This window comes from Eubalaena glacialis, chromosome 15 (genome assembly GCF_028564815.1).
Source record: "Eubalaena glacialis isolate mEubGla1 chromosome 15, mEubGla1.1.hap2.+ XY, whole genome shotgun sequence".
Classification (NCBI taxonomy): domain Eukaryota; kingdom Metazoa; phylum Chordata; class Mammalia; order Artiodactyla; family Balaenidae; genus Eubalaena; species Eubalaena glacialis.
Genome location: NC_083730.1, coordinates 51,342,006 through 51,368,383, shown reverse-complemented (window position 1 = coordinate 51,368,383; position 26,378 = coordinate 51,342,006).

The window sequence follows — 26,378 nt, the reverse complement described above, 5'->3', positions numbered from 1 at the left end:
TATATGATCGTGTTTCTTGACATACATAATGACTTTTGTTTGACTTTTGTTTAAATAACAAACATGATAACCAGATGATGTTATCTTTCACCAGAGAAAGTTAATCACTTCTACTAGGTATAATGGGCTCAGGGGAAGGGTGATCCCCTTTATCCAGCTAAGGACTAAGCTGAGTCGAGGCTGTGTTGCAATTTTAGTAAGACAGTCTAGCTCTAATTTAACCTGGTTCCTAGAGCAAGGCACTTTTAAAAGTAAAAGTTTTTAACTGGGAGCCTAGTGAATCTTTTGTTTCTCTAGAACGAAGAGACTCTGGGAAATCCCCCTCTGTATTTGTTAGCCTTATAGATACCTTCAGAATTTGGCATATATCTTGAAGAGAAAAGTAATCATGTATTTGAAACTCCTTGAACCAAAATTTTCAGCCAATGCCTGGAACTGACAGAATCCTTCAGAAAAAAAAAGAGAATGAAGATTGTCAGCTAAACTCTAAAATGTTCTCTCCTCTCCAGAACTGTAATCCTTCTGTTTCTCTTTGCTTCTCCATTTCTTTAATGTCTTTAAACATATGGATCTTTGTGTGTGTTTTATCCGTCTTTTCTGGTTGTTCTCAGCAGGAATGCAAGTTTGACATAAACTACTCCATTCTACCCAGTGATGGGAGTCCTCAGTCTATGTTTGAGAAGTAAAGGAACCAGCAGTCTTAATTACTTGCTACCTGAAAAGAGTTTTTAATTTGCAAGTTCCACTAAGGTGTTTTTCTTCTTTGGTTGTTTTATGAGGAAAGGATTACTTTAGGGCCAATATTTATTTTAAAAATCCTGCTTGTTTAAAGGCTGAGGGCAATATGGAATAGCAAAGTTGAATAATCCTTTTGTAGTTTGAAATCTGGCCAGGCACAGGGTAATTATAAAAAGCAACCAGTTAAATGAACATAAAGCAAGCTGGCAAGAAATCTACAGAACATGGTGACTTGTGTAATGTTCTCTTCTCACTGTCATGTAGAAACCCTCTGCTGCATTAACTAAATGTCAAATGGAGTAGTTGAGAACACTGTGGGCTTCCTGAATATACTACACAACATCATTTGCAAACTTCCCCTGCAACAGGAGCAAGTTATTCTTAAAAATTACTTTTTCATTATATATTAATTCTGATCGAAATTTCATTAGGATATAAAACTTACATAGAGTAAAATACGTATTCATATGAATATATCTCTCTCTGAGAATGTTATTTTGAAATTATTATGTATCATATTTTCAATAAAAGAATAATCTTATCCTTCAAATGTTTGAAGATACCCAGTGAATCCTAGAATAGTGTATTAAATTTTTCCTATTAACATAACTAAATTCTGCGCTTCTACTTTATTATAACTTATAACCAGTAATAATAAAAATATTAATAATTTTAATATAATAATGTCTAAAGATTGTTAAATGCATACTATGGGTCAGGCCTAGTGCTTACTGCTCATATGTACCAATTCCTTGAGTCATTGCATCAGCTGTGTAAGGTAGGTATTTTTGACTTAATTTTATAGATGAGGAAACTAAGTTTAGGCTCATACACAGGTTTGTTTGATACCAAAAGTAATACTCTTAACCACAACTATATGCTGTCCCTGAGGATAAATGAAAGCTGATGTATTGATTTCCAATTTAATAGGTACCTACTTCTTGTTCAAATTTCATCAGATTGACAGATTGGTAAAGAGAGAAAAGTGCAGGTCAAACATCATTTCTATCACTGTCAGAGGCTCAAATAAACGTTGACTGCAGAGAAAAGGCTGCAGCTAAAATGAGTTTCTGGCATTATCTGAAGATCACAATTTTCTGCCCCATTTCTGTCCAACAGGACTTAAGAAGCTGACCTTATGATTTCTTCCTACCCCTTTCTTTCCCCCAAGATGGCCCTTCTGTCCCTACTTTCTTGCTTCCTCTTCAGTGCCTAGTGGACTAATCTGATCCCAGCAACCTAGAGTCTAATGAAAGGAACTGTGTTAATCCAATCACCTGTCAAACTAGGTCTATTGGGTTGCATTATGTGATTGGTTATTGCTTGGATAAAATCATAACAACACAGAATGACCTCTACCCCATCTTACTTCTTTTTCCCTTTCACCTAGGCTTTTAATTATTATTACCATCACTGTTAATTTTGCTGCTGCTATTATTATTGTTCATGTGTCTTAATTAATGCTTTCATTGTACACCATTTAGCCAGACATGTCTACCTTACTGATATTTCCCCACCATATGCCTCTTTCTTGTTAGTCTTAATAGAGATATCAAAGACTCCAATCTCATCATAAATTAATTCTACTTCCTTTGGGATACTTAAAAGTTTTAGGTCTATTTAAAAGCATCTGCTATAAACTTCCCCTTTTTTTTCTATTCTGCAGTTTTTGTCATTTGTTAATCAAAATAATAAGAATAAAGGTATATCTTAAGTACTAATCCCCATGCCCAAGTTATTTGCATGTTATTCAATTTTAATTTTTCTGGTCTTATTATCATTTTATTATTCAAAGGAATCCTCTTCTTTTTCCTCAGATTGAATCAACTAACAGTTAAAAGTATTTTTAATGATTTTAGAAATTTCCTTAGATAAATTATATATATTATAGTCTAGTTTCTGGAAGTAACACTTCTGAACATAACCCCTCTGAACACTGGCAGATAATACTCTAGGAAACAGGGATCAGTGTAGCCAGGCAACAATTTCAAAATCATCACATGGTCAAGCAGTAAGGTGGATATGAAAAATGCAGGCAGAGGTTCTATAGAACCTCTCTGGAGGGGATGTCTTAATATATTAGCATTACAAAAATGTCTCCAGCTCCCCAATCTTAAATACATAATTTGTGAATAATATTATGGGTTTGCAGCTGGCAGTGAAGTGTGATATACTGTTAATGCTTTTTGCAAATGTTAGAGTGGATATCTATCAAGACTCTATTGTCTCTGATGGCTTTTATATAGCACAGTCCAAAAAACACTTCAATCTCTGGCTAAACTAGAGATTTTACTGTTCTGCAGATCATTAGAATTTTTACTAGGTCTAAATAATAAAAGCTATTATTAGGGTGAATTCATAGCAATAGAATTTGCAATTTTAGGATTTTCTCTATGGATTTGGCTTGTACACTCTGGAATCTAAGCTTTTATTTGGGGGGGAAAAATGAGATAAGTTAACTTTTTGTAGCTTTCTTGGATAGGAAGGGAGCCCTGACAATAGTTAAATTCTGTGCCAGAGAGCCATGCATATCAGTTTCCAATTAACGTTCTCAATCCAAACTCATCTCAATTCTTCTCCAGTTGAAGGAGATTGGGCTATACTTAAGGGTTGTACTTATAAAGTGATTATGAAATTTTCTTCCATCATTCAGTTTTGTGTGATATCTCTGGGCAATTTCTGATGTTGCTGCTGTAGCAACAGCATATTTAGTGCTTGTCAGAGACAGGAGCATTTTGAAATTGTGAGGGAGGAGCCATGATTTAAAATGTGCTACAAATTGCTCTCAGCGCTAGAATACAAATTCAAATATGATAGTTGATACCAATCTGCAATGCATTTTGGAGTAATCCCAACTGCTTATGAAAATCCCTTGATGGTTTAGGGATACATTTTGTCTACCAAACAGTCACTCTGACTGCACTGAGAATTCAGACACAATTTTTTAAATGCAGAAGGGATTTCAGAATAAATTAGATTTTTTTAAAACCCCAAGTGTTCAAAATAGAGGCATCTTTGCTTTAAGCATCAAGACCTCGTAAGACTCTGCATATAGGGTGGCTCTGAGAAAAATTCCATTCCTGGTAAATATGACTGGGAATGTCAACTGTGCACAACTTTAAATGATATGTGTTTGGTAGGCATTTTCGTACATGAAGAGTGAACAGTGCATTTCTCATCATTTCTTTTCACAATGTCTTTATTGAGCAAGAACAAGTATGTTAGTATGTGCTAACCTACACACACACACACACACACACACATAAATCCACTGGCAGCTGTTTCTACCATAGCCTAAAGAGTGCCAGAGTGGAATGCAATATGGCTATTGAACCAACAGAGCTATATCATATTTTGATTATTTGTTTAGACTCCAACACATCTATAATGCATTACTTGTTTAGAATTTGAGAATAAATTCATCATAAACAAATCTCAAGTTCAAGTGTCTGTATCTAAATTGAGGGAAGAAATGCACAAAGGCACAGCTAGCTAGACTAATAGCGCACTGTCACCAGCAGTGGGAAGAAACATTCCCAATGGGCTTGACTTGAGCCATTATTATCTGAATGGGATGGTCAGCAAGAAGGCATTAAGGTGGGAAACAAAGAGGCAAACTTTTTTATGGCAATGAGCATGGTCCTTACCCTTGGAAAGCCCCAAGAGAATTCCTCAACACTAATCCCCAGATCAAGAATAGACCAGGATTCACTAATGTTATAGATGGGTAGGAGGACAATAGACCTTTCTCATGTTGTAAGTTAAAGCCTTGTATTATTTGCTCTGGCTGCCATAACAAAATACCACAGACTGGGTGGCTTAAACGACAGAAATGTATTTTCTCACCATTCTGGAGGGTAGAAGTCTGAGATCAAGGTATCAACAAACTTGGTTTTTTCTGAGGCCCCTCTCCTTGACTTGTAGATAACCATCTTCTCCCTGTGTCTTCACATCATCTTCCTTCTGTGTGTGTCTGTGTCCTAATTTCCTTTTCTTACAAGGACACCAGTCATATTGAATTAGGGCCCATCCAAATGACCTCATTTTAACCTAATTACCTCTTTAAAAGCCTTATCTTCATCAAATACAGTCACACTCTGAAGTGCTGGGGGTTAGGGTTTCGATATATGAATTTTTTTTTCTAGGTGTTTGTTCTTTAATTCTTCTAGGTCTTTGTTAAACATTTCTCTCTTTTTTAAAATTTAATTTAATTTATTTATTTATATAGCAGGTTCTTATTTGATATATGAATTTGAGGGGAGACAGAATTCAGTCCATAACAAGCCTAGACATTGATACTAATTATATTTCATCTCTACTGAGTTTCCTGATTCCTCATGTTTTTGCAACATTAGCCACAAATATGTTGACATATTTGGGCACCCTCTGCTTGATATGGTAAGAGCATGGTATTGAGGAAGCCAATAGAGGACTTAACACTTCTTGGTCCCACAATGGGTCTACCAGGGTCACGTGTGCAGTTAAGCTGTGGAGGACAGAATTATAGTTCAAGCTTGGCCATGTGACTTGCTTTGGCCAATAAAATGTGAGTGGAAGTGAGATGCTCCTCCTCGAAGCAGAAGCATAAGAGCCATTGCACAGCTCCACCATGTTAGCCTTTCCTTTGGCAGTGAGCCGTAAATTTTCTCAGATAGGGCACAAAACATGAGCAAAATAAGCCTTTGTTGTTATAATCTGCCTATATTTTAGAATTGTTCATTACCATAGTACAGTTTAGCCAAAGCTGCACGATGCATCCTGCACTCTCATCCCTGCCCCTGAGGCTCCTGACCATCCATGCTACACTGTTCACCAGTTGCTAGAAATCCCACCAGCATATTCCATGCAGATCCATCTGCCCACCCTGGGTAGTGTCATAATTTCTTCCTGTCCAAATAAGACCCTAATTCCTTTTTTTCCTCAATCAGCAATCAGGAAAGCAACTTGACCAAAGTGACACATAGAAAGGTAGGTATGTGGAAAACCCTGCTGCTCAGCTTGACAAATAACTTTGCTGTGGAAAACCTCTAATTTAAAGAAAGATGTATTAATCCAAATAAAAAGTCTCTCTAATAATGAGATTTCAAAAATGTTGTTTGGGGAACAGGAAAGACATTCCAGCACCTCTAACATTGCCTTATGTACTTACTAGATATCTCTCCCTGCCACTGTTACAAAAAACTTCAAAGCATAAATGCTACTGAGATATAACTTGAACTGTATATCCCTATAGTTACTTACTATCAGTAGGCACTGTGCAGGGCTCTTCACGTGCACTATTCCATGTAATCTCTTCAACAGCTCTATAAAACAGGTACAACTTATTATCCCCACACTACAGAGAAGACTCTGGTCATATGGCAGGTGAGTGGCACAGCCCATGCTCATTACTACTGTGCTATTTAGCAATGACATCAATGCATTCTTTACTCCCAGAATCTAAGAAAAAATAAAGCATCACTGTGAATTTTTTAGATGTGTCTTCCTTTTACTTTATGGCATATAGGATAAAGGGGTTGGGGGGGGCGGGAATAGAGGCAGGTATTTCCCATTAGAATGACTTAGTAAGTTCAAAACCCAAAGTTGATCTAACCTTCTGCTTCAACACTTATAAATAATAGATGAGAAAGAAAAAGTAACAAAAAGAAAAATAAGCAACAAACAGGAAATATGTGTCAAGGCTCAGCAAAATCGTCCTGTGGATCTACAAAGAGACAGAAACCCAAAACAATGATGGAGGGGAGTAAGGATGCTCAAACCATGACCTTTCAGACTCTGCTGGTAGCTGTGACACTTGCTCCTACAAGATAATGGAGACTAAAATGGTTCCATGCCATGCAGAAACCTAGAGCCAAGTTCATTTCTTGAAGCTAGAAGCTGGAGGTGGCCACTGCTCCTGAAAGGAGGATTGACTTTTTTGTAATGCTGTTGAATAAAGCCTGAGGCTTCGGCTGTTACAAAGCCTGGGGTCTGGCAAAATAGGAGGAACCAAGCTTCCTTCTGGGTCTGTGAATGGATCAGCTATCTCCCTAGAACCTGCAGAAATATTGTAGAATTAGGCACGGGACCAAGATGGCAGAGTCGAAGGACGTGCTCTCACTCCCTCTTGTGAGAACACCAGAATCACAACTAGGTGCTGGACAGTCATCGACAGGAAGACACTGGAACTCACCAAAAAAGATACCCCACAACCAAAGACAAAGGAGAAGCCACAATGAGACGGTAGGAGGGGCGCAATCACAGTAAAATCAAATCCCATAACTGCTGGGTGGGTAATTCACAGACTGGAGAACACTTATACCACAGAAGTCCACCCAATGGAATGAAGGTTCTGAGAACCACGTCAGGCTTCCCAACCTGGGGGTCCGGCAACGGGAGGAGGAATTCCTAGAGAATCAGACTTTGAAGGCTAGTGGGATTTGACTGCAGGACTTCGACAGGACTGGGGGAAACAGAGACTCCACTCTTAGAGGGCACACACAAAGTAGTGTGCACATCAGGACCCAGGGGAAGGAGCAGTGACCCCAGGGAAAACTGAACCAGACCTACCTGCTAGTGTTGGAGGGTCTCCTGCAGAGGTGGGGGGTGGCTGTGGCTCACCATGGGGACAAGGACACTGGCAGCAGAAGTTCTGGGAAGTACTCCTTGGGGTGAGCCCTGCCAGAGTCTGTCATTAGCCCCACCAAAGAGCCCAGGTAGGCTACAGTGCTGGGTTGCCTCAGGCCAAACAACCAACAGGGAGGGAACCCAGCCCCACCCATCAGCAGTCAAGCAGATTAAAGTTTTACTGAGCTCTGCCCACCAGAGCAACAGTCAGCTCTACCCACCACCAGTCCCTCCCATCAGGAAACCTACACAAGCCTCTTAGATAGCCTCATCCACCAGAGAGCAGACAGCAGAAGCAAGAAGAACTACAATCCTACAGCCTGTGGATCAAAAACCACATTCACAGAAAGACAGACAAGATGAAAAGGCAGAGGACTATGTACCAGATGAAGGAACAAGATAAAATCCCAGAAAAACAACTAAATGAAGTGGAGATAGGCAACCTTCCAGAAAAAGAATTCAGAATAATGATAGTGAAGATGATCCAGGACCTCGGAAAAAGAATGGAGGCAAAGATCGAGAAGATGCAAGAAATGTTTAACAAAGACCTAGAAGAATTAACAAACAAACAAACAGAGATGAACAATACAATAACTGAAATGAAAACTACAGTAGAAGGAATCAATAGCAGAATAACTGAGGCAGAAGAACGGATAAGTGACCTGGAAGACAGAATGGTGGAATTCACTGCCACCAAACAGAATTAAGAAAAAAGAATGAAAAGAAATGAAGACAGCCTAAGAGACCTCTGGGACAACATTAAATGCAACAACATTCGCATTATAGGGGTCCCAGAAGGAGAAGAGAGAGAGAAAGGACCCAAGAAAATATTTGAAGAGATTATAGTCAAAAACTTCCATAACATGGGAAAGGAAATAGCCACCCAAGTCCAGGAAGCACAGCGAGTCCCATACAAGATAAACCGAAGGAGAAACATGCCGAGACGCACAGTAATCAAATTGGCAAAAATTAAAGACAAAGAAAAATTATTGAAAACAACAAGGGAAAAATGACAAATAACATACAAGGAAACTCCCATAAGGTTAACAGCTGATTTCTCAGCAGAAAATCTACAAGGCAGAAGGGAGTGGCATGATATACTTAAAGTGATGAAAGGGAAGAACCTACAACAAAGATTACTCTACCCGGCAAGGATCTCATTCAGATTCGATGGAGAAATCAAAAGCTCTACAGACAAGCAAAAGCTAAGAGAATTCAGCACCACCGAAGCAGCTCTACAACAAATGATAAAGGAACTTCTCTAAGTGGGAAACACAAGAGAAGAAAAGGACCTACAAAAACAAACCCAAAACAATTAAGAAAATGGTCATAGGAACATACATATCGATAATTACCTTAAACGTGAATGGATTAAATGCTCCAACCAAAACACACAGGCTTGCTGAATGGATACAAACACAAGACCCATATATATGCTGTCTACAAGAGACCCACTTCAGACCTAGGGACACATACAGACTGAAAGTGAGGGGATGGAAAAAGATATTCCATGCAAATGGAAATCAAAAGAAAGCTGGAGTAGCAATACTCATATCAGATAAAATGGACTTTAAAATAAAGAATGTAACAAGACACAAGGAAGGACACTACATAATGATCAAGGGATCAATCCAAGAAGAAGATATAACAATTATAAATATATATGCACTCAACATAGGAGCACCTCAATACATAAGGCAACCACTAACAGCTATAAAAGAGGAAATTGACAGTAACACAATAATAGTGGGGGACTTTAACACCTCACTTACACCAATGGACAGATCATCAAAAATGAAAATAAATAAGGAAAAAGAAGCTATAAATGACACAATAGACCTGACAGATTTAATCGATATTTATAGGACATTCCATCCAAAAACAGCAGATTACGCTTTCTTCTCAAGTGCGCACGGAACATTCTCCAGAATAGACCACATCTTGGGTCACAAATAACGCCTCAGTAAATTTAAGAAAATTGAAATCATATCAAGCATCTTTTCTGAGCACAACGTTATGAGATTAGAAATGAATTACAGGGGAAAAAACGTAAAAACCACAAACACATGGAGGCTAAACAATACGTTACTAAATAACCAAGAATCACTGAAGAAATCAAAGAGGAAATCAAAAAATACATAGAGACAAATGACAATGAAAACACGACGATCCAAAACCTATGGGATGCAGCAAAAGCAGTTCTAAGAGGGAAGTTTATAGCTATACAAGCCTACCTCAAGAAACAAGAAAAATCTCAAATAAACAATCTAACCTTACCCCTAAAGGAACTAGAGAAAGAAGAACAAACAAAACCCAAAGTTAGCAGAAGGAAAGAAATCATAAAGATAACAGCAGAAATAAATGAAATAGAAACAAAGAAAACAATAGCAAAGATCAATAAAACTAAAAGCTGGTTCTTTGAGAAGATAAAATTGATAAACCATTAGCCAGACTCATCAAGAAAAAGAGGGAGAGGACTCAAATCAATAAAATTAGAAATGTAAAAGAAGAAGTTACAGCAGACACCACAGAAATACAAAGCATCCTAAGAGACAACCACAAGCAACTCTATGCCAATAAAATGGACAACCTGGAAGAAATGGACAAATTCTTAGAAAGGTATAACCTTCCAAGACTGAACCAGGAAGAAATAGAAAATATGAACAGACCAATGACAAGTAATGAAATTGAAACTGTGATTAAGAATCTTCCAACAAACAAAAGTCCAGGACCAGATGGCTTCACAGGTGAATTCTATCAAACATTTAGAGAAGAGCTAAGACCCATCCTTCTCAAAGTCTTCCAAAAAACTGCAGAGGAAGAAACACTGCCAAACTCATTCTATGAGGCTACCATCACCCTGATACCAAATCCAGACAAAGATACTACAAAAAAAGAAAATTACAGACCAATATCACTGATGAATATAGATGCAAAAATCCTCCACAAAATACTAGCAAACAGAATCCAACAACACATTGAAAGGATCATACACCACGATCAGGTGGGATTTATCCCAGGGATGCAAGGATTCTTCAATATACGCAAATCAATCAATGTGATACACCATATTAACAAATTGAAGAATAAAAACCACATGATCATCTCAATAGATGCAGAAGAAGCTTTTGACAAAATTCAACACCCATTTACATAAAAATTCTCCAGAGAGTGGGCATAGAGGGAACCTACGTCAACATAATAAAGGCCATATATGACAAACCCACAGCAAACATCATTCTCAATGGTGAAAAACTGAAAGCATTTCCTCTAAGATCAGGAACAAGAGAAGGATGTCCACTCTCACCACTATTATTCAGCATAGTTTTGTAAGTCCTAGCCACAGCAATCAGAGAAGAAAAAGAAATAAAAGGAATACAAATTGGAAAAGAAGAAGTAAAACTGTCACTGTTTGCAGATGACATGATACTATACATAGAGAATCCTAAAGATGCCACCAGAAAACTACTAGAGCTAATCAATGAATTTGGTAAAGTTGCAGGATACAAAATTAATGCACAGAAATCTCCGGCATTCCTATACACTAATGATGAAAAATCTGAAAGAGAAATTAAGGAAACACTTCCATTTACCACTGCAACAAAAAGAATAAAATACCTAGGAATAAACCTACCTAGGGAGACAAAAGACCTGTATGCAGAAAACTATAAGACACTGATGAAAGAAATTAAAGATGATACCAACAGATGGAGAGATATACCATGTTCTTGGATTGGAAGAATCAATATTGTGAAAATGACTATACTACCCAAAGTGATCTACAGATTCAATGCCATCCCTATCAAATTACCAATGGCATTTTTTACGGAACTAGAACAAAAAATCTTAAAATTTGTATGGAGACACAAAAGACCCCGAATAGCCAAAGCAGTCTTGAGGGAAAATAATGGAGCTGGAGGAATCAGACTCCCCGGCTTTAGACTATACTACAAAGTCACAGTAATCAAGACAATATGGTACTGGCACAAAAACAGAAACATAGATCAATGGAACAAGACAGAAAGCCCAGAGATAAAGCCACGCACCTATGGTCAACTAATCTATGACAAAGGAGGCAAGGATATACAATAGCGAAAAGACAGTCTCTTCAATAAGTGGTGCTGGGAAAACTGGACAGCTACATGTAAAAGAATGAAATTAGAACACTCCCTAACACCATACACAACAATAAACTCAAAATGGATTAGAGACCTAAATGTAAGGCCAGACACTATAAAACTCTTAGAGAAAAACATAGGCAGAACACTCCATGACATAAATCACAGCAAGATCCTTTTTGACCCACCTCCTAGAGTAATGGAAATAAAAACAAAAATAAACAAATGGGACCTAATGAAACTTAAAACCTTTTGCACAGCAAAGAAAACCATAAACAAGATGAAAATACAACCTCAGAATGGGAGAAAATATTTGCAAATGAATCAACGGACAAAGGATTAATCTCCAAAATATATAAACAGCTCATGCAGCTCATGCAGCTCAATATTAAAGAAACAAACAACCCAATCCAAAAATGGGTAGAAGACCTAAATAGACATTTCTCCAAAGAAGACATACAGATGGCCAAGAAGCACATGAAAAGCTGCTCAACATCACTAATTATTAGAGAAATGCAAATCAAAACTACAGTGAGGTATCACCTTACACTGGTTAGATTGGGCATCATCAGAAGATCTACAAACAACAAATGCTGGAGAGGGTGTGGAGAAAAGGGAACCCTCTTGCACTGTTGGTGGGAATGTAAATTGATACAGCCACTATGGAGAACAGTATGGAGGTTCCTTAAAAAACCAAAAATAGAATTACCATATGACCCAGCCATCTCACTACTGGGCATATACCCAGAGAAAACCACAATTCAAAAAGACACATGCACCCCAATGTTCATTGCAGCACTATTTACAATAGCCAGGTCATGGAAGCAACCTAAATGCCCATCGACAGACGAATGGATAAAGAAGTTGTGGTATATATATACAATGGAATATTACTCAGCCATAAAAAAGAACAAAATTGGGTCATCTGTAGAGATGTGGATGGATCTAGAGACTATCATACAGAGTGAAGTAAGTCAGAAAGAGATAAACAAATGTCGTATATTAACGTATGTATGTGGAAGCTAGAAAAATGGTACAGATGACCCCGTTTGCAGAGCAGAAATTGAGACACAGATGTAGAGAACAAACGTATGGACACCAAGGGGGGAAAGTGATGGGGGGGGGGGGTAATGAATTGGGAGATTGGGATTGACATATATACACTAATATGTATAAAATGGATAACTAATAAGAACCTGCTGTATAAAAAAATAAGCAAAATAAAATTCAAAAATTCCAAAAAAAAAAGAGTTATAATTAATTCTCTATATGCTGAAAGTTCATAGAAGAATAGTGGATTTAACACTAGGGAAAGACAGGGTTAAAAAAATGCTTTAATGAAAAACAGCCAGTAGGAATTTCTGCGGTCATTTAAGGGGATGTTGACAAGGAAAACCCTCAGAGAACTGTAAAGTCACTGTGCTATCCAAAAGAATGGATGATGTGCCAGGTGGACACTAAAACGGTCTCCATCGTTCCACCTCCTGGTATTCATGCCCTTGTGGCTTCTTCCCACTGAATACAGGTGGACTAGGACTTGCTCCTAACTAATAGAATCTGGCCAAGGTGATGGGATGTCCATGGTTCCATGTGTGATTATGTTACATAAGATTGTAATGCCTGTCTCATGAGGAGAGTCATTCCCTTGCTGGCTTTGAGGAAGTCATGCTGGGGAGGCCCATGTGGCAAGGAACTGAGAGTGTTCTCCAGCTGACAGGCATTGAGAACCTCAGGCCCTCAGTCCGGCAGCCTGCAAGGGACTGAAGGCTGGAAGTGGATCCTTTCCCTGTCAAATCTCAGCCCTGGCTGACACCTCGGGAGCAGTCTTGTGAGATGCTAAAGCAGAGGACCCAGCTAAATTGTGTCCAGACTCCTGACCTAGTGGAACTGTGACATAGTAAATCTGTTTTGCTGTAAGTGGCTACATTTGTGGAAATATTGCTATGCAACAACAAATAACTCTAAAGACACCAAGAGCTTTAACTAGGCTCTTTCATTTCTAAGGGCTCATCTTTTTTACCATGTGATCACCAGTTACAAGTGCTACAAAAAATAAAGAAGATTACTAGGAAGCCATAGAGGACCAAATTTATGTCAGGATATCATGAAAGGGAACAATGTGATACACAGAAGAAATGATAGCACTGGTACTTTGGGATCTCCGTTTACCCTCTAAGGAGGATGAATTCCGACTTTCTAAAGAAGTGGTAACAATTCATAATCCATGGAACATACAGGTATGTCAGCAAGTGGGCGTGATTAGCCTATGGTACATTAGAAAGAGCTTCGGAGTCAGGCAGATTCAGGCTAAAATGCCAGCTTTATTCTTTACTAAGTTGGACAATATACTGAGTCCCAATTTTCTCATTTGAACAATTGAAATAATCAAGCCAATTCCAAAAGGTGTTGAGAAAGTGAGTAAGAAACAACATTGGGATGGAAGATAGTAAACAATCAATAAATACTCATTCTTTTCCCCTTTTTTGTGCCATAAGATTAGTGCATCTTAGATTTTAGAAGGGAATTTTTTTTAATCTGGGAAAGCACAACAGTAAAAAAAACGTGGCCTAAGAAGTACTGGAGGCACTAAAAATGAAAGTCTGATTATACAACTGTGAATAATGTTAACAAAGGGGAAACATCCAGGACTTCCCTGGTGGCACAGTGGTTAGGAATCCGCCTGCCAGTGCAGGGGACATGGGTTCGATCCCTGGTCTGGGAAGATCCCACACGCCGCGGAGCAACTAAGCCCATGCGCCACAACTGCTGAGCCTGCGCTCTAGAGCCCGTGCTCCGCAACAAGAGGAGCCACCACAATGAGAAGCCCACACACTGCAATGAAGAGTAGCCCCCACTTGCCGCAACTAGAGAAAGCCTACGTGCAGCCTCGAAGACCCAACGCAGCCAAAAATAAATAAATAAATTTATTTTTAAAGAAAAGTGGGGGGGGGGGGAGGCCCGGGGGGGACCATCCTCAGAAATCCAGGTAGCTGCTTATTGTCCAATAACTGCAATTTTTATAAAGTATGTTGATGAAAAAGAGAGTTACATAATCAATGATTCTGAGGAGAAAGAAGAAGAGGAGGAGACAATGAAACCATATGAAGAATGTCACAAAGTCCACAGGCCAGAAGTTAACATCCTCTGGTGAAAAGTACAAAGACAAAAAAGCACTTATTGTGCTACGTTTGAAAAATAAAAGGAATAGTGTCTTTGGGAAAGATGATACAATATTATCAGGTGGTATAAAAAAACAACTAGATTTACTTTGCAATCATCTTCACTGAAGTGGGTGATCATCAAACAGAAAAGTGAGCAGTAAACATAATTAAGACACAACCAGAAAGTATGAATGTGGAGATTACAGAAGAATTGTACTTGGACTCAGGTAATTACTCCCGAGTAAAAGTCTGCAAATACAATTGGAGAGCCACTGTTGGTAACTTTTGAAAAATCCTGTAGAACCAGGGAGGCCAGAAAACTACAAATAGGCAAAAGTTTTAATTTTTAAATAGTAAACACTTCAGAATACATCTTGATACTGATTCCCAAGTAAATTCTCTAATGGATAATCAAATAGATGGTTTGTAAGCACTTTGAGAAGAAAAGAGTACCACTAGGAGCCAAAATGGGTTCACCAAGAAGACATCAAGCCAAACAAATTTCATTTATTTTCTAACAAAGTTACTGAATTGGTAAATGAGAAGATACTGGAGGCATACTTATGAGGTCTGGAAATAGGAAGTGAGAGAATTATTTTATGTTTAGCCTAGAGAAAAGGACTTGAGGGAAATGCTGTCTCCACATGTTTCAGAGACCATGGGGTCGTATCATTGAGCATGGCTGCATCCTTCAACTCTCAGCTTAGTTGACCCTTGAAAAAGCTCTCTCGGATCACTGAGGTTCAGATTTGATACACTCCTAGACATTGCTATAGCACATCTATATTTCCACTATCATAGTAGTTGTCATAATGTATTATGATTATTTGCTTAATTGCCTACCCCTCCAGTGGAATGTAAGATCCCTCAAGGCAAGGGCCAAGTCGGTCTTTTTCATTGCTTTATCTCTGGGGTCTAGCACTGCACCAGATAAATGGTGGGTGCTCTATTAATACTTGCTAGCAGAATGAGTGAGAAATTAAATGAATAAAAATATTTGTATGTCACAGAGATATATTTTTCATCTCAGTATAAGGAAGAACTTTCTTACACTCAGGAATCTTTAAGATTCCTTTAAAAATCATAAATTCCTTATTCTGAAAGTGTCCAGGAATAACCTGAAAAACCAGTCATCCATATGGTATTTTGTACAGTGGAATGGAAGTTCAGTTAGATGACCTCTAAACTCCCTTCTGACTCTAGACTCAAAGCCACATCACCTTTAAGTATAAAATAGAGTCAGTCCCCAAGAAAAATCAAAACCCACAGCCCCAAAATTCCAGAGGCAAAAGAGATGTGCTAAACAGTGATCTCCTGCAGACTGATTTTTTTCTTTTGGTGTCTCCTATCTGATCTAGAGCACAGCTTTGCTGAAATTGATGGTTAACAAACTCTTGATAAATAAATGGTTACAGTAAGTATAGACTGTTCCTGAAATGAAAAGAAGGATTAAGATATTCAGTCCAAGCACCTTGTTTCACAGAGAGGAAGTGTATCTCCAAAGGTTTTGGTGACCTCTCAAAAGTCACAAAGAGCCAAGGCTTGAACCACTTTACTGCGATTTTCGTCACTCTAGGTTGTCTTGAAACTTTTTGCAGAAACAACTGAAGACAAGAAACTCAGGATTTCTTGGCCATTTAGCGACACCATAAGCATCTCTACAATCAAAAACTTAGGGGTCATGTCATCACCACAACAAATCCAAGATGGTTGTTGGACAGGACCAGAAGAGACAACACACAGAAGCAGAAGAAAAGTTACCTTTCATCTCATTCACTGAACATCTATAGTCGCATTTGCTAAGTTACGGAAAGGCAAAATAATAATAGTAGTAGTAGTAGCAGTAGTAGTAATGCCATATTTTAAGGCTCTATGGCAGTACATAACCCTAAACGTACTGCCATAATCCTAGTATGATCCACAAGATCATAATCCTAAATGTACTTGTGTACTTAAAGGTCTGAGCAAGCTCATTAAAACTCAATGTCTGATTCCACAACAGTAGGCAAGAAACCATTTCTTGGTTACCTTGGTCAATAAGAATACAAATGTAGATGGTAAGGGGAATTTTTTGGCCTGTTTCTCTTCTTCATATATATATATATACATATATATATGGCATCCAATTTGACAATGAATTTTGGAGGCTTTTCTTTTTTCTATTTATACTTCTCTCCTTTTTTTATATTGATCTAAATCACCACAAAACTGCCAAAGTATCATGAGACTTTACACTCTATGGCTACAGTCCGCAGGTCTAGAATCAACAGAAAAGATATCCAGTGATGTGTCCTAGGATGACAGGCATTTTGTTCTCTTTTGTTGAAGTATTTGATGAAATGACAGTTAAACTACTGCATTTGTCCATTCAAAGGGTATTCAGTGAATGCATATCGCATGGTAGCTACTTTTATTACATATAGCACAACGTGTAGAGCCCACCCTCCAGGAGACTATAACCAAGCACCAGGTAGTGTGGTAGTGGCTTCATCAGAAATACATCAGGTTCTATGGGAGTCCAAACAAGGGACACCTAGCTCAGCCTGGAAATATGTTAATATTATTGTTTCAGACATTACATGAAATTCCTAAAAATCTTATATGTTCTGGTATAATGTAAGTCATAATTCTAGTTATTATTTTAAAATGTGTATCTCAGAAATAACTAAATTTTCTTGTCAACTGCATTATTATGAACTTTCATCAAATCTTTAACCGTGGTCATTTTTAAGTCTTTTGTCATTTACAGACAGTTCTGGGTGTACTCTGATGCTTTTGCAAAAATGTTCCTATAAATGGGTTTCATCTTCAAGGAATTCATGGAAAAGACTTTGACAAGTATAGGTTTCTGGTAACTGACTATACTGCTGAACTGAATGAATAAGCATTTTCAGAACTCTAATGGAAAACTGATGAATTCATAAAAGTGCTAACAAAAGATCAAGATGAAAAAAAACTTAATTACATGGGACTGAGTGAACTGATGAGGATGATTATAATTTTTGTGACTTTGTTTGAATAAAAAAAAAAAAATTGAGTTAAACTGTAGGACACCCAGCTGGTGTCAGATCATTGCTTGCTTGCTGGTCTGGTGGGAAATCCCCCACCTCCACACACTTGAATTGGTGACCAGAACCTTTTTAACCTGCCTTGGCATTCTCTTTCTTTGCTGGAATCTGGTGGCTGAATGCTGATTAGCTGGCAACTTTAGTAAGGACGAAGTCTGATCTGACTCCCTACACCTCACTTGGACATTCTCATCCTGGCTGAAATGGAAGTCTCTGTTAACTTGATGGTTAACCACCCCCTCCTTCTTGAAACTCGACTCTTCTGGTTTCCATGACACTGCACTCTCATGGTATACCACTCAGCAGTAAGACTGTTTTTTCCATGTCTCCTTCCTTAAACATTGGTGGTTATTGGGGCTTGGGGAGTGATAATCATGTCTCTTTCCAATGTGGCTTCTGAACCAATGGAGAAGTAGACACAGGATGCGGATGGAGATCAACATACCAGTTTTATTACAGTAACGCTGAATTGAAGAATGCAGCCTGAGACCACAATTGGATGACTCAGTCTTTTGAGAGAAATGGATGGACTTTTTTACCCAGTTGTAGGCAGTGAAGCAGGAAACCCTTAGGCCTCCCCTCTCAGGGCAAAACCTGTCTCTGTAGCTTCCTGTAGTAGAAGTAAGACTATGTATCCATACAGTAGGCCAACTAGTCTGAAGGTGAAGGAAGACTGGACCCTGGACCACACTTGTGCAGACACTTTCTTTTTTGTTTTACCAATCTAATAAATCGCTCTTCTTTCCTTAGAGAAAGAAAAAAAAAAAAGAAATATTGTAGAATTATAAAACCTTGATCATAACTAAGGTATGAGGGCCTGGCTGAAGGCAACAGCCAAACCTCTAGGCAGAAAGAGGAAAGCAGAAAGGAAACGAGCAAGAAAAAAAGGAATCACCCCACTTAAAGTGAGCTGGTAAACTCAAATTCCAAAACACAGAGGAAACTAATGTTAACAAAGAGAATGATAAATAAAAAAATAATAAATCAAATCACTCCAAATAAAATCAATGTCATAAAACAATCTAACAAAGACTTTAAAATATGTATGGCGAGTATGGCCAAAAATCAACACCCAGAAAAATATAATAATAAATAATAAAATAAAAACACAGAAATGAAACAAGGTAGTTACGAAAAATAATTAGGAATCTTGGAGAAGAAAAAATCAGAGAAATAGAAAAAGTAATAGGATAAATTCTATTTATTAGTAAATTTTAGCAGTTCCAACTTGTATCCAGTAGGAGTTCCAGAAGAAGAGAATTGAAGAAATAATGGCTGAGAATTTCCAGAGTTCAAGAAAGACAGCAGTCCTCAGGTTCAATGTATATTCCAACTTTTGAGCAGGATAAGGAAAAATAAATACATGCCCAAATGAAATTAAAAAATCTAAGAGATGCCCAAAATGACAGATGACCTATAAAATAATGGCAATTAGGCTGCAACAAAACTTTCATTAGCAACCATATGAAACAAAAGACAATGGAATAATATTTTCAAAGTGCTCAGGGAAAGAAACAATAAGCTTCAAACTTTATACACAGCTAAACACTTAATTAAGAGTAAGAGCAAAATAAAGGCCTTTTACACTTATAGAAATAAGAGTTTACCACCCACAGATGCTCATCAAAGAAATTATTAAAGAATATGTTTCAGCAAGAAAGAAAGTGAAGCCAGAGTGAAGGTGGATATGACTTGCACAGCTCACCAAGACCCAAAGTCTGTCCCCTTACCCATGGGAGAACTAGATTTTCCTGTACCTCTTGAAGTCAGGCTTGGCCATAAGACTTACTTTGGCCAAGAAAATGTGAGCAGAAGTGATGCATAATTCTCTTGCATGGAAGCTTTAAGAGCCAGCTCAAGTCCAGGGTACCCTTTTCCCTCTGCCCCAGCCACCCACACTCTTCCATATGGGGGCTGCCCCTTCAATGGCTTCAGAATGCGGGAGTCGAACCTCTAGCCAACCTGGAATGTGAGCAAGAAATAAAACTTTGTTGTTTAAGCCACTGCTTTTTAAAGTTGTTTGTTACAACTGATACAAGGACAATTACACAAAATAGGAGGGATTACAGACATTGATCCAATATGCTGGAAATTTTAATTAAAGATCAATTATAAAAATACTAAATTTTAGTGAACATCTAAATCTCTAGGTAACAATAACGTGAAGTATGTTCAAAAGAGAGTTAAAACGCATTCTAGAAGACAATAGAAACATTGAATAATCTTAAGCTTTGTTTAAAAATGTACAGAGGCATACACAGGTTTATAATTTAGGAATCCTTACCAGAAGAATAGAAAGGCCATTTAAAGCTTTCAAATGGCAAGGTAGAGAAAGGAGAATATTGAAAACTTACCCAATTCATGTGAAATTAGGAGAAGGAGAGAAGAAGAAAAAGGTAAAGAAAAATGATGATAAACAGAAATAATAAAAGAATGTGGCAGAAATAGGTCCAAATATTAAAATCGCAATAAAACGACAGGAGTAAAGTCACACTAGAAGACCAATCCATCTGGATCAAACTGAATCTAATCAGATTGCATATTTTTTAATCCAGCCCCCATTTGCTGCTTTATTAAAAAAAAAAAATACTTAAAACACACAAAAAAGATGAAAAACAAGTTCACTAGATACACAGTAATTGTTATGGGCTGAATTCTATCACCTTCCCCCAAATTCATATGTTGTAGTCTTATGCCTAGTACCTCCGAGCGTGACCATATTTAGAGACAGGATCTAGAAAGAGATAATTAAGTTAAGATGAGGTCATATGGGTGGGCCCTAATCCAATATTGGCAACGTCCCTTTAAGAGGAGGAAATCTGGAGGCAGACAGGTACAGAGGGAGGACAATGTGAGGACACAGGAAGAAGATGGTCATCTATAATCCAAGAGAGGCCCCAGAAGAAACCAACCCGGCTGACACCTCCATCTCTGACATCAAGCCTCCAGACTGTGAGAAAATTAATTTCTGTTGTTTAAGTCACTCAGTCTGAGATACTTTGTTATAGCAGCCCTAGTAAACTAATACACTAACCAAAAAAACATAAAAGACAAAACAAGAAAACACAGAAAAACTGGTGTGAGACTAAAACAGAATTCAAGTCAAAACACACGAATAGCATTACAGTGGAACATCAACCATGTAAAAAGGGCCAGTCCACTAAGATACAAAGTCATTCTCCCTTGAACCCTCTCCAGTCAAGCTGTAGTTCCTACTCCTCCAAAAAAAAGGAAAAGAAAAGAAACACTCTTGTAGGTGTTATCAAAGACCTGCATGTTATCAAAAGCCAAAGGTCAGTTTCGGTCAGGTTCCAGCCATCATCCTACACATCTTCCCTTTCCTCCAGAGACACCATACACTTCACTCTCTCTTCCTGACCCCTCTGATTTTCCCAACCTTACACACTAGTAGGGCCGAGGGCTCGAGCTTCCAATATCTTCTCTTCTCCATCTACATGCGCACAGCAGAGGCTGCTCTTGCCTCCTCAGAATAGCTGCAGTGGAAAATATACAAACAACAAAATCTGGAGAGGGTGTGGAGAAAAGGGAACCCTCTTGCACTGTTGGTGGGCATGTAAATTGATACAGCCACTACGGAGGACAGTATGCAGGTTCCTTAAAAAACTAAAATTAGAACTACCATATGACCCAGCAATCCTACTACTGGGCATATACCCTGAGAAAACCATAATTCAAAAAGACACATTCACCCCAATGTTCATTGCAGCACTATTTACAATAGCCAGGACATGGAAACAACCTAAATGCCCATCAACAGATGAATGGGTAAAGAAGATGTGGTACATATATACAATGGAATATTACTCAGCCATAAAAAGGAACGAAATTGAGTCATTTGTTAAGACGTGGATGGATCTAGAGACTGTCATACAGAGTGAAGTAAGTCAGAAAGAGAAAAACAAATATCGTATATTAACACATATATGTGGAACCGAGAAAAATGGTACAGATGAACCGGTTTGCAGGGCAGAAAGTGAGACACAGATGTAGAGAACAAATGTATGGACACCAAGTGGGGAAAGTGGTGGGGGGGTGGTGGTGTGATGAATTGGGAGATTGGGATTGACATGTATACACTGACGTGCATAAAATGGATGACTAATTTTAAAAAATGGAAAAAAAAAGAAAAAGAAAATAAAGGGGGGGGGAGAGAGTGAGAGAGAGAATATGAAGGAATGAATGAATGAATATGGGGCCCCCCCCCCAAAAAAAAAGAATAGCTGCAGTGGTTGCAGGGAGGTGGGGGGTGGGGGTAGAATTAGTTGTAGTCCCCTATAATACAGGGCAGAGAGGCAGGAGGTCAGGGACTGGATATGCAAGCAAACAGACAAACAACTGGCACAGTAATTAATAGGCACCACCAGGTTAATACTCTAAAGAGAAACTCTTCATTTCTACCCCTATACCTGTTCCTCCCAATTCTTTCCCCTCTCATTAAGTGTGATCCCATTCACCCAGTTGCTCAGGTAGAAATCTTAGGAACTATCCTCAATTCCTCTCTTGCTAGTCTATCTGACATCCAATTCATCAGCAAATCAGTGAGCCAAATTTCCAAAATATATTCCAAATCCCCCACTTCTACCAGTGTCTCTGTAGTGCAAACCAGTGTCACCTCTCTTACCTTGGCTGTCACCTTAGCCTCCTGGCTGACCCTCTTTCTCCCCTTCTGTTTCACTACAGTTAGTTCCCATGCAGGTGACAGAGGTACCCTTTCAAAATGAAACTCATCTCCTGTCAGGCCGGCCTTCTTGCCATTCTTCAAACACACCGGTTGTGCTCCCTCAACCTAATATGCTCCCTCCTCAGGGCCTCTCTGTTGTCTCTGTCTGGAGTGATCTTCCTCAGGGACTACACGGCTTACCTCCTTGCTTTGTTCGGTGCTTCTGAGGCGTCACCTCCTCAGGGTGCCTTCTCTGACCACCCCTTGCAACAGCAGCTCCCCGCACCAGCCTGTCGTCTCTCTCCCCTCCCCTGCGTTATCCCTCATGGCACTCGCAGCTACCCAACCTTAGAGACTGGAGGTTTATGGTGAACTGTCTCTCTCTCTCTCCCATTTTGATATAAGCTCCTTGAAAGTAGGGATCTGGGGGTGTTTGTTAACTGTTCTATTCACAGTACCTATAACAGTGATGGGCACATCGTAAGTGTTCAGTAAACATTTGTTGAAGGAATGAACATAGAAGTCAGTGAGTTAATCAGGACATTGTTTGTACCAAACAGCAAGAAGGCATGCCATTGTTCTCTCCTGAACCCACTCTAGTCAGCAAGGCCTTGAAATATAAAGCCAAATCTGAGAGAAGTCATGGGAAACTAATAATTCTCAAGTTACAGCTCTCTTAAATGAAGCATAATGGATATATCAAATTTTTAAAAAGAGTAATATAGAAGATATGAACAACAAATTAATATGTTTGATCTAAGATACATGTAAAATCCTATATGCCCAAAATAGAGAGTACAGATCCTTTGTAAGCACACATTGATAAAAACTAAAGGTATCTAAATCAGAAAGGAAGCACTAACAAATTTCAATGAATACATATCATATAGCTTATATTTTCTGAACACAGCACAATTAAAATAAAAATCAACAATAAAAACATAGTAAGTTAAGAAATATATGTTTGGAAATTAAAAATTGGACCTCTAAGTATCCATGGATTAGAAGAAAATCAGAAGTTACTGAATGATGCTAAACACACTACCTTTCAAAGCTTGTGATATGCATCTAAAGTATTACTTAGAGTGAAATGTCTGGCTGTCAATGAATTTGTTATAAAACAGTCAACGTTTTTTAAGATGCACGTATTAATTAACTATATGGTGGGAATCCTTTCACAACATGTATGTATATCAAGTCACACTCTAAATATCTTGTGATTTCGTCAATTATAGCTCAGTAAAACTGGAAAACGCAAATAAATAAAATAATTAAGCAATTAAATAAAAACTTGAAAAAGGACACCAGAGTACACCATAAAAGCATATAAAGTAGGAAGTAAAATGTAAAAGAAGACATTTATGAAATAGAAACAAACAGGGAGAATCTATGAAATAAAAGTTGATCTTTGAAAAAATAAGACCTTAATAAGTAATATTACAATTAAAAGGACATGATTACAGGTAGATATGGATAAAGTCATTAAAAAATAATTTGAGTAACTTTATGCCAATAAATTGATAATTTTCTATAAAAATTTAATTTACAAAATTGACTGAAGAAATAGAGAACCTGTGTAAATTATTAAACCACATGTCAAAAAAGTAGCAGTCAAAAATTTCTTCTACCCACAAAGTCTTCCCCCCTCAAAACAACTGGCAAAATTTTACAGATAAGGTTTATCAAACCTTCAAGAAATTTATAACCTCCACTTTAAACAAAAATTATTTCAGAAAATAAAAAGTGGGAAGGCAAGCCAATTAAGTTCATAAGGTTATTGTAACATACACCCAGAGAACAAAGACAATAGAAGAAAAGGTAGAAAAACAAAACAAAAATATAAGAAAAGATTGATACATTTGGCTCATTAAAATTAAAAGCTTTTCTACATCAAAAGATACCACAAATAAAATCTAGCCCCAGACTAGGAGAAGATATATATAAAAGGAATATGTGAAAAACAAATCAGAAAGAAAAGGACATACTATCAGAAGAAATGGACAAAGTATATATCCAAGCACTTCACAAAAAAGGAAACTAGAATTTACAATAAACTTATGAAGAAATGCTCAATCTCATTTGTAATTAAAGAAATGCAAAGTAAAACAAAAATGAGATGCTATTTCATTCCCAACACATTGGCAAATCTAAAAGCCTAACAGTACCTCATGTTGAGGAGACTGTGGAGAAAGACCAAGTGTTCATACACTGTACTGAGCATACAAACTGGTTCCATAGCTCTGGAGATCAATATGGCAATTATTAGTAAAGACAGCGTTTCTGATAATACAACAATTGTTGGTATGTAATCCAGATAAATTTTCTAGTATATGTGCCCAAGAAGACATGCACAAGAATAATCGTCGCAGCTATTTTTGTTGTAGAAAGAAAAAAAATGGAAACAATTTAATGTTCATTAACAGCAAATTGGATAAATAAATTGTAGTATATTCATACAATGGACTTTATACAGCTATCAAACCAAATGAATTAGAGGTGCGTTTATCAACATAGAAAAATCTCAAAAACATTAGATTGGAGGAGGGAAAGGCCAGTTATAGAATATCAATATATTATCAGTACAAAAATTGAAAACATGCAAAACACTATTTAATGTTTGTATGGGGTATATATGTAGTCTCACTAATAATATAAAAACATGCATGGAAATGAAAATGACAAATTCAAGATAGTGCTAATAGCTGGGGAATGAGAGTGTCATGGTATGGAAGAGATGTACAAACAGACTTTAACTCTGTGTGTGAGATACACAACTATATCTATACCTATAGAGAAAAAGAGACACAAGGAAAGAATATTTTTATTTCTCAAAAAAGATCCAAAGCAAATAAGGCAAAATGTTAACACTTGTTAAAGTTTCATGGTGAGTGGGTGTTTTCTACACTACTTATTCTCTATGATTTTTTTCTGTATGTTTGGATTATTTCATAATAAAAAATCAAAATAAAACAGGAGGCAGGAAAACGGCAGGAAGAAGGTCTAAAAGAACAGAGGATGGGGAGTCAAACTAGTTTAGGATTGTCAGGATTGAAGAGAAGTAAAATATATGAGAAGGTAAAACCAAAAGGAAGAGCCAAGCAGACACTGAAGGTGAGCAGGAAATGGACAAAAGAAATCAGCTGCTGGCTAACGTGTGAGGGAATGAAGGCGCGCCGATACCACCGCATTCTCTCCTCCCCTGCTGACACCACTCACTCAATCGCCCCCCAGGGGATAGGGCTGGCGGTGAGAGAATCCAGGGCTGCGTTGATCCCAGTCAGGTCACCTCTGCTCTCCTTGCTCCCAGCAGCCAGACCCCTATCAGTGCTGGGGGCTGGAGGAGTAAGCTTTATTTACCTCTCCTTAAGTAGGTGCTGTCTTTTCTATGACTCTTGAAATGTAAATGTTGAGAAAGACAGTTAGTGCTCCTAGGACTGCTTTTACCTGCTGTAGGAAATCACTCCCTAGGCAATGCCAACTTTAAGAAACTATTGACCATTTAATTCTAGGAAGTAAAGCAATTTTTACTTTTAGGAGAAATTTTACTGTGAAAAGGAGAAAATACTGTGTTAGGAGAAATTATACGGTATATGTGTTCACGCAGCATAAAGTAGGACTTACCATCTTTAGCCCCAAATATTTCCCATCTCTGACTTTCCTTCTCCCCACTCGGGTTTGGAAAGCATGATGCCATCTTGGCCTCTCCTTCCTTATCTTCCACATTCAGTGTGTTATCAAGCCCTGTCAGTTCACTCCTTCTCACATGTCTCATGTATGTCTCCACCACTTGTCTAATTGGTCCCCATACCTGGGGCTGCTCCCCCTTAAAGACACCCTCTACACCACCATCTGGTAAAGGTTGTTCTAGCCCAGGTCTGATCTTATTACGACTTTCCTCAGAAAACACAAATGGCACCCCAATGTGTAAGAACAGAGCTCACACTCTCCGGTATTCAAAGCAAGCCTGCTCCGATCTGGTCCCTTATTTATCTCCTGCAGCTGCTCC